Genomic DNA, 8,945 nt, shown 5'->3' with positions numbered 1-8,945 from the left:
AATAGACCTTAAACAAGAACCTGTATTAATAGTTATTACTTGAAACTTGTCTCACGTCAGATGATCAAATTGCAATTATCAAAGATTACAAAGAGCTTGATTAATTTATTTTAATTGAACTGTATGAAATACGTAACATATTATATATAATCTTGATTTAGCTGAAAAACTCACATCTAAGTATAAATTTAAGATAAAATATTAATACATTTTAAGTATGATACATTATCCTTTGTTGTTCATGAGACGAACTCTTGGGTCCTTATTCTTGAAATAGTTGCTTATACGTTTTACTGCGCAGCTATTTTATGATATGATTAAACTTGCGCAGTAAAACTTACGTATACGCAACTATTTCAAAAATAAGAGCCCTGGTCTGCTCCTGTGTTCATGAGACTGCAAGAGCAGGAGCAAGAACAGACCATAGAACATTACAGTTATAGATAGGAGATTATACTATTCTCTCGGATCCAGATCTCACTCGCTCTACTCTCGTTATCGTAAGCACCCAAAGAGTGAGAATTTCTTATAAAAAACTTACCAACCGCGGTGCGGAGGGTCTGGGGGGCGTAGGCCCCCAGTTACACGACTAGGGACAGGCACTTTTTTTATTTTTATTATTTTTTTATTTATAAAACTTCAAATATAATAGGAACATACGCACACACCGCGAGGGCGCCGTCCGGGCGGGCGGGCGAGTGAGCTTGCTGGTGACTTGTGTTAGTGTATGTACGTGCGTGCGTGCGTGCGTGCGTGCGTGCGTGCGTGCGTGTTTGTGTGTGTGTGTGTGTGTGTATGTGATATGAAGAATAATGTAAAGATTTGCTGTTAGATAAAAACAAAATATTTAATTACAATTATAAGATATAAACTTAAATATAATACACTTTAATATAATACACTTAAAACATTTTATATGTAATATGTAGTTCTACCTCTTTCTTTTTCCTCTCTCTCCTAAAAATGTTTATTTACATATACTACATCAATTATTCGCCTATACATGCGTAATTTCACATGAAACCTTTTCAATAGTAAAAAGTTTAATTAGAGTAAAATGATTAAAGATTACTCATTTATCTTTCTTTTTCGCTATAGCAATCTATATATATCTCATGAAATGGCACGAATAATGTACTATAAATGATTAATAAAATTCTCATTGATAGTAAAATTTAAGAAGAGTGCGGAAGTTTTCTACTGAATCTATATTTTGCAAAGAAGCTACAGAACATATCTCTTATATGCATAAGTCGTACACGTATATGCATTCATCTAGCATAACACGAATCATACGTATCTATAGAACATATTTTTCGTGTGTTATACCTACACGTTTCTTGCAAATCTACACACTTTCTTGTGTGTTACATATTTACACCTGTAAGCGTGTCAAAAGTGATTACAGGTGATTACAAGTGATTATAGATGTAATATGTATTAATATAACAAACTTGTTTTTACAATGTAGACGTTTAATATCCGTTTCTTTTCGACCTATCATATTTAACTATTATATTGTATATTATTCATCTTAAACTGTTTAATATTATGACACAAGTTATAAATTTGTGGAAAAACTTTTTAAAGTCAATACAACTAAACTGTCGTCTAATTAAAAAAAAATTAATTTAAGTGTATATTAAATTCAACCATAAACGACATTGACGTTTAATAGTTATCTTCTTGACCAATCATTTCTCACTGACAAGGGAAACACCAGGTGACTGTTCTGGAGATTTTGATGCGCTTTTTACAGGCTTCTTGAGCGAAAAAAAAACGACACGTGTCCGGCCGTTTCAGTCAATGGGCCATAGTTTCAAAAAAATCGATTTTTAAAAATGACTCTAGTCGACCGCGGCATACTTGATACGTTCGATCATCACTGTTGAACAACAGCAGCGGTAGCGCAATAAGTTAGACATTGGCTTCGTACACAGTAAGTTGCATGTTCAAATTTCGTCTCGTGCATTTTTTTATTAAAAATTTGTTTTTATCTGTAATTATTCATATTATTGCAGATATACACGAAAAAGGTTATTTATTTAATTATATTGATATATTTTTTTTGTAAATGAAATTTAAAAATTTTTAAATAATTATTGTAATAATTTTAAAAATCTGAATAAAGAAATAGTATTATCTTTATAAATTTTATTTTAATTTAATGTTATTAATTTTTATTACTTTTTGATTGTAATGAAATTTTATAAATTAGTAAATAATTAAATATTCATGTATGGAATAATTATTATTACCGTCGTTGTCGTCGTCATCGTTGTAGTTATTCATATAAACACATAAAAATTCAATAAAAACGTGAGTGATCACAAGCGACATGACGAAAAATTTTCTAATAATTTTCTCAAATAATACAAAATCGTTAGAGTGACATGTCGGCACAAGCTTCACAATCTTTGTTTATCATTACGTAATTGATAAGGAAAAAAAAGAAAAATAAGATAACAAATAAGAGAACAAATTATCTATTAATTTGAAAATTTATAAACTTATTACAATCAAGAAGTAATAAAAATTAATAACATTAAATTAAAATGAGATTTATAAAGATAATAATATTTCTTTATACAGATTTTTCAAATTATTACAATAATTATTTAAAAATTTTTAAATTTTATTTACAAAAAATATATCAATATAATTAAATAAATAATCTTTTTCGTGTATATCTACAGTAATATAAATAGTTATAAATAAGAACAAATTTTTAATAAAAAAAATGCACGAGACGAGATTTGAGCACGCAACCTATTGCGTACGAAGCCAACGTCTTACCTACTGCGTTACCGCTGCTGTTGTTTAATAGTGACGGTCGAACATATCAAGTGTACCGCGACCGACTAGAGTCATTTTTAAAAATCGATTTCTTCGAAAGTATGGCCCATTGGCTGAAACGACCGGACACGTTTCGTTTTTTTTTCGCCCAAGAACAAGCCTGTAAAAAGCGCATTAAAATCCCCGGAGCAGTCACCTGGTGTTCCCCTTGTGAATATAAGATAATGAATATTGTTTAAAAGTAACATATAAAAGTTTTTAGTATTCAGTATAATCAAAATAATTAAATATTAATGAAAATTATGTTAATTCTTCATGAAAACTTGATAAAGTATGTATCTAAATTGTTTGAAAAATTATTGAAAACTCTTGCAATATTTTATAGATTTTCGCAAAAAATTGTTAATATATATTGAGTTGTATTGAATAAATGATGACTTGCATTAAAGGATACAATTTGCTACAATTTGCTGATTTTTCAAAAAATTATTCTGTACAAGTAGTGTAATAAATATTAAGAATAAGGGAAATTGAATTAAATTATCACTGAATATTACTGTACTGTATTTAATCTTGATTCCTTCACTACATTTGTCACTAAAAATTGTAAATTGTAATATAATATATAAAAATGCGAAATATAATATAATCAATTCAAATTTGTAATGTCCCCTAAATAACGTAAGCCTTATGTTTGCATTTCAATTGTACAATATTTTTATATACAAATATGAGATAATATTTTAGGTATTTCTCGTACATAAAATGTAGATATTTTAATATATACAAGGATCGTTATCACGATATTGTAAAACTAGAATTCTTGTAAAAAGAGTCTAGCTATAGCCTTACTCTGTCAAAATATTGCGAGAGAAAAAGAAGGAATATTTTCTCTCTCTTTTGAACACGTTGTAAGTTTGTAATATTGTATAAGTTTGATTACTTATACAATATTAATATATTATGTGTCAATATTAATCGCATTGTGATTGTTGTTACGTCGTTTGAAACATTTATGTCATTACAAATATATCATTACATTTTTTGAACGATATAATATATTGTAAATATAATACATCAAGATATCGTTACACCGGTATCACCAGTTCCCGTACAATATCATTGAAGTTAAGCATTGAACAAGCATGGTTATTTAAAAATGACTGCCTGACACGGGATCGAAACCACGCGAGTCTCATGAATAAGTGAAACGATATAAAATATGAAATGCCAGATTTTTTTTTGTTTGGACAAAATAATCATTATCAATTATCTGAACCATATTAATGAATAAATCTTTGGAATTTAACAAAAAAATATATATTATTAGTGTTGAAAACACTAAATACATAATTATATCTCATTATACTTTCCTCAACCTATTAATAATGATTTTTCATTGAATTTTTTAAAATTTGTACTGAAATATTGCTGAAATATTAATAAAATTTTAATGAAATTAAGCCAATTGTGAATGCCTTTTAAAAACATTTCAATAAAAGTTCATTATATTTTCAATAAATTATTTCTATCAGAGAATAGAGACTTTTTTGTTCAGTTTTAGAATACAAGCACACGGCAGGCCACCATAGTTTATCTACCGTATATAATGCGTAATCATTCACGAATTTTCTTAAATTAATAACTTAAAATTTTACGTAGTTTGAAAAGTGGCAGAAAAATTATTTGTTTAGTTTAACTTAATCTACCTGTACATGACGTATCTTGCGTCAGACACCCTATATGCGTGCACACGCATGCGTGTGTGTGCATGTGTGTGTGTGCACATATACTCATGTGTATATATTTATACTAAGCTCCATATACTCAAGAAGTTTACTTATAGAATATTGACTCTTTTCTACAAAATGTATGTTATAATAGCTGCACATACTTACAAATGCTTCTACATAGTGAATGTAGGAGCGAGAACGAATTACACAATGAAGCATTGCACAATATTTATATTTTTCTATCGTTTTCTCACAATGCTCCAGTTTATTTTCTCACGTATATTTACTGCGTAAAAACATTTATAATTCTGTGCATCTAATATGACATAAATTTCTGTGAAATTTTTCTGAAAGAAAGAACGTGTATATGTCAAACATAACTAAAAATTTTATACATGTCTGCAATGGAACAAATCCTTATCAAACTAGCATTACATTGCGCAGGTACGACTGAATGCAATTAAAAGATAACCGTAAAACGCGTCGTTATATATATAAGACGAATGATAGTAATAAAGTGAATAAATGCGCTTACCTTTTCTTTCTTTCTTAATGTGTTAACAATGAAGAGATCATTCGTAGACAAACTCAACACGACACTTGAAGCAGTGAGAATGGCCCAGCGATGTCATCGTCTTCCGCCCCAGAACACACAAGAACGATATTTCGGTCGATTTTATCCCCACCGTATTACGTCGAATAACTATATATCGCGATCTACTGCGGTCTGGCATGTCATTCGGGCATCTATGATCGGACTGTTTTCGTTTTCATATAACTGCTTCCTAAATTTGTCAAACATAACAATACATATATAAGTATATAGTGGATATTCCATAATTGGTGGTATAATCAGAAAAAAGACGACTCTACATGAAAAATAAAAATAAAATGTTGAAAAATATAAAAATAAAATGTTTTTATACGATCCTTTGTTTTCAAGAAAAAAAATTTGAGTATTCATTAGGTGTGCGTGCATTTCACTATAGGTACATTCTGTTTCACGCATATATGCGCATTTATCTATAATATATGTAATGCGATTATAGATAAATGCGCACATATGTATGAAATGGAACGCACTTTGAATTCAGCTGACATTACAGTCTCTATACGTATCTCTATATGTATCTCTATTTTTATACGTATCATACGTGTATGTATTTATCAAAGGGTAAGTTACTTTTGGTTTTTAACTGAGTTAAGTTAAAAATTAGTTCGCTATAAAATAATTGAGTTCATGTTAAAAATTACTCAAATAAAATACCAACTCAGTTAAATGTTAAAAAGTTAAAAAAAAGTTAGAAATTACTTACGGAAAACTTAATTATCTAAAATTATATATGTATTTTTTTCATAATTAGTCTTTAAATTTAGCTTAAATTTATGTGAAATAATGAAAGTATATTAAGCAAATTGACCAATCGCAGTTAATTATTTTTCGATCGTAAAGAGAATAGTTGGTTGTGATTGGTTAATTTCCTTACTGCTTACGTCTTAAGTTTTTCTATGTGCCACTAGCTTTATATCCCGATCTATAATAGGTGTATTAAGCTTTAAGTTGTAAAAAATTGACTAATCACAGTTGACTTATAGAAGAATAATCAATTATGATTCATCAATTTCTTACGGCTTACAGCTTACCTATTGTAGATTAAGTCTTATGCGTCATCTACAATGGCAGTAGGAGTTATAGTAAGAAATAAGTAGTAAGTCAATAGAACAATTACAATCGATTATTCTTGAATCGTGAGAACGGAATTGATTAATTTGCTTACTGATTATTTCTTATTAGTACTCCTACTACCATTATAGACAACGCATTACAGTGTTGGGGGTCGATTGTGTATCTCGAAACGGAGTGAAAATTACAAAAGTGAGCAAATTAACTAGACATTGACCAATGAAGTTATAAATTCTAGTAAATTTGCTCACTTTTGTTATTTTCACTCCGTCTTAAGGTACACAATCGACGCCCTGGAAGCTTCATTCTATCTTTCTTTGGCATGTAATGAACAACAAAGGTAGAATAATACTTATAATGCTATAAGCTATAATGCTATAAGCATGCTGTAAGCGTGAATCGGACCACACAGACATAGTCAGATCTTTTATTAAAAATTATTTCAAGTTCATTTTCAGATGTTTCGTAGCCAATAAAGCGATCAGTTCAGTATCTAAAAATAAATTTAAAAAGATCATAAGTATAATATTCGGTTATGAATACTGCTCTTATATATACCTGTCTGTAAAAGTGCCGATAATTTTTAAATTTATTTTTTTTAATTTTTTAATTTTAAAGTTGCGAAACGCAACTTTAATATTGATGAAATAAATTAACTTAACTGAAGAGTAAAAAAAGTTAAAGTTAATGCGTAAAAATTAACTAAGTTTAAATTAAAAGTAATTTATTTAAGCTTAACTAAGTTGAGTTAAAAGTTACTAACTTTTTAACTTCTAACTTAACTTTTAACTTTTTTAAAAGTTACTACCTAACCCTGATATTTATAAATATTGCCCATGGTATTTATATATAATTATAAATATTAAAAGATTCGAGAGTATACAAGGTAACTTTTTTTTATTATTTCTTAAGCACTATATTTTGTTAGATTAAAAATTTTTCAAAATAAAGCCTACTTTAGTACACGCACACACACACACACACACACACACACACACCACATACACACACACACACACCTGCATCTTTCGAGTTAAATCTATATCAATACTTTTCAATGTATTTTGTATCTTTAAGACCTAAAAAACATTAAATCAAATTTTTTCAATTGTACAACACTCGTAATATCATCCTGATAATTAGTAAAAGATTTAGCGGAATAAGAATAGTAAATTGCCACTGACAAGGGGAACGCCAGGTGACTGCTCCGGGGATTTTGATGCGCTTTTTACAGGCTATTCTTGGGCGAAAAAAAGACGACACGTGGCCGGCCGTTTCAGCCAATGGGCCATAGTTTCAAATAAATCGATTTTTAAAGAACGACTCTAGTCGATCGCGGTACAATTCATTGAACAGCAGCAGCGGTAACGCAGTAGATAAGACGTTGGCTTCGTACGCAATAGATTGCATGTTTAAATCTCGTCTCGTGCATTATTTTTTAATTAAAATTTTGTTCTTATCTGTAATTATTTATATTATTATAGATGTACACGAAAAAGATTATTTATTTAATTATATTGATATATTTTTTGTAAATAAAATTTAAAAATGTTTAATTATTGTAATAATTTGAAAAATCTGTACAAAGAAATATTATTATCCTTATAAATTTCATTTTAATTTAATGTTATTAATTTTTATTACTTTTGGATTGTAAAAAAATTTTACAAATTTAAATTTACAAATTAGTAGATAATTTGTTCTCTTATTTGTTATCTTATTTTCTTTTTTTCCTTATCAATCACGCAATGATAAACAAAGATTGTGAAGCTTGTGCCGACATGTCACTCTAACGATTTTGTATTGTTTGAGAAAATTATTAGAAAATTTTTCGTCATGTCGCTCGTGATCACTCACGTTTTTATTGCATTTTTATTTGTGTTCATATAAATAACTACAACGATGACGACGACAACGGCGGTAATAATAATTATTCTATACATGAATATTTATTATTTACTAATTTATAAAATTTCATTACAATCAAAAAGTAATAAAAATTAATAACATTAAATTAAAATAAAATTTATAAAGATAATATTTCTTTATACAGATTTTTCAAATTATTACAATAATTATTTAAAAATTTTGTTTACAAAAAAATATTAATATAATCAAATAAGTAATCTTTTTCTTGTATATCTATAATAATATAAATAATTACAGATAAGAACAAATTTTTAATTAAAAAGAAATGCGCGAGACGAGATTTGAACATGCAACCTACTGCGTACGAAGCCAACGTCTTACCTACTGCGCTACCGTTCAATAGTGACGGTCGAACGTATGAAGTATACCGGAAAATATGAAGTATAGCGGAAAATATGAAGAGATAAAAATTGTATATTTTGTTCTCATAGAACTCTGAGAATTTTTTCAGAATTTTGTGTTAACTTTTTAGTACTTCAAGAAAATGTAAGAAAATGAAGTACTAAAAAGTTAATATAAAATTCTGAAAAAATTCTCAGAGCTCTATGAGAACAAAATATACAATTTTTATCTCTTCATGTTTTCCGGTAAAGTTGACAGAATTCAAGTAAAAAATTATTGAAACCAATAATCTTGTAGAAATTTACGTAAATATCTTAGAAAATAGAGGTCGTATAAAAAATTTTTTCAAGCAAAAGTTATTTGCGTTTTTACGTTGAACAAAATGCCGTAATAAAAAATATGTATTTCTATTTAAAAAAGCAAAGTTGACCTTGTTCTGACCTTGGCGACGCCATCCTATG

General features: G+C 28.3%; 1 protein-coding gene across 2 annotated transcripts in view; it reads right to left on the bottom strand.

Moving 5' to 3' along the window:
* Positions 1 to 8,945, bottom strand: part of LOC116846141 (N-alpha-acetyltransferase 80) — a 91,429-nt gene that overhangs the window by 43,806 nt on the left and 38,678 nt on the right. For both annotated transcript variants that reach the window (XM_032819623.1, XM_032819622.1), the window contains exon 2: positions 5,065 to 5,314. The gene's annotated coding sequence lies outside the window, so the exon portion shown is untranslated. The remainder of the gene's footprint in view (positions 1 to 5,064; positions 5,315 to 8,945) is intronic.

Source organism: Odontomachus brunneus, unplaced genomic scaffold (assembly GCF_010583005.1).
Source record: "Odontomachus brunneus isolate Ranch 3 - 2012 unplaced genomic scaffold, Obru_v1 Obru_scaffold_061, whole genome shotgun sequence".
NCBI classification, from domain to species: Eukaryota; Metazoa; Arthropoda; class Insecta; order Hymenoptera; family Formicidae; genus Odontomachus; species Odontomachus brunneus.
The sequence above is the reverse complement of the archived record's forward strand: the minus strand, read 5'-3'. Positions and strand labels throughout refer to the sequence as shown.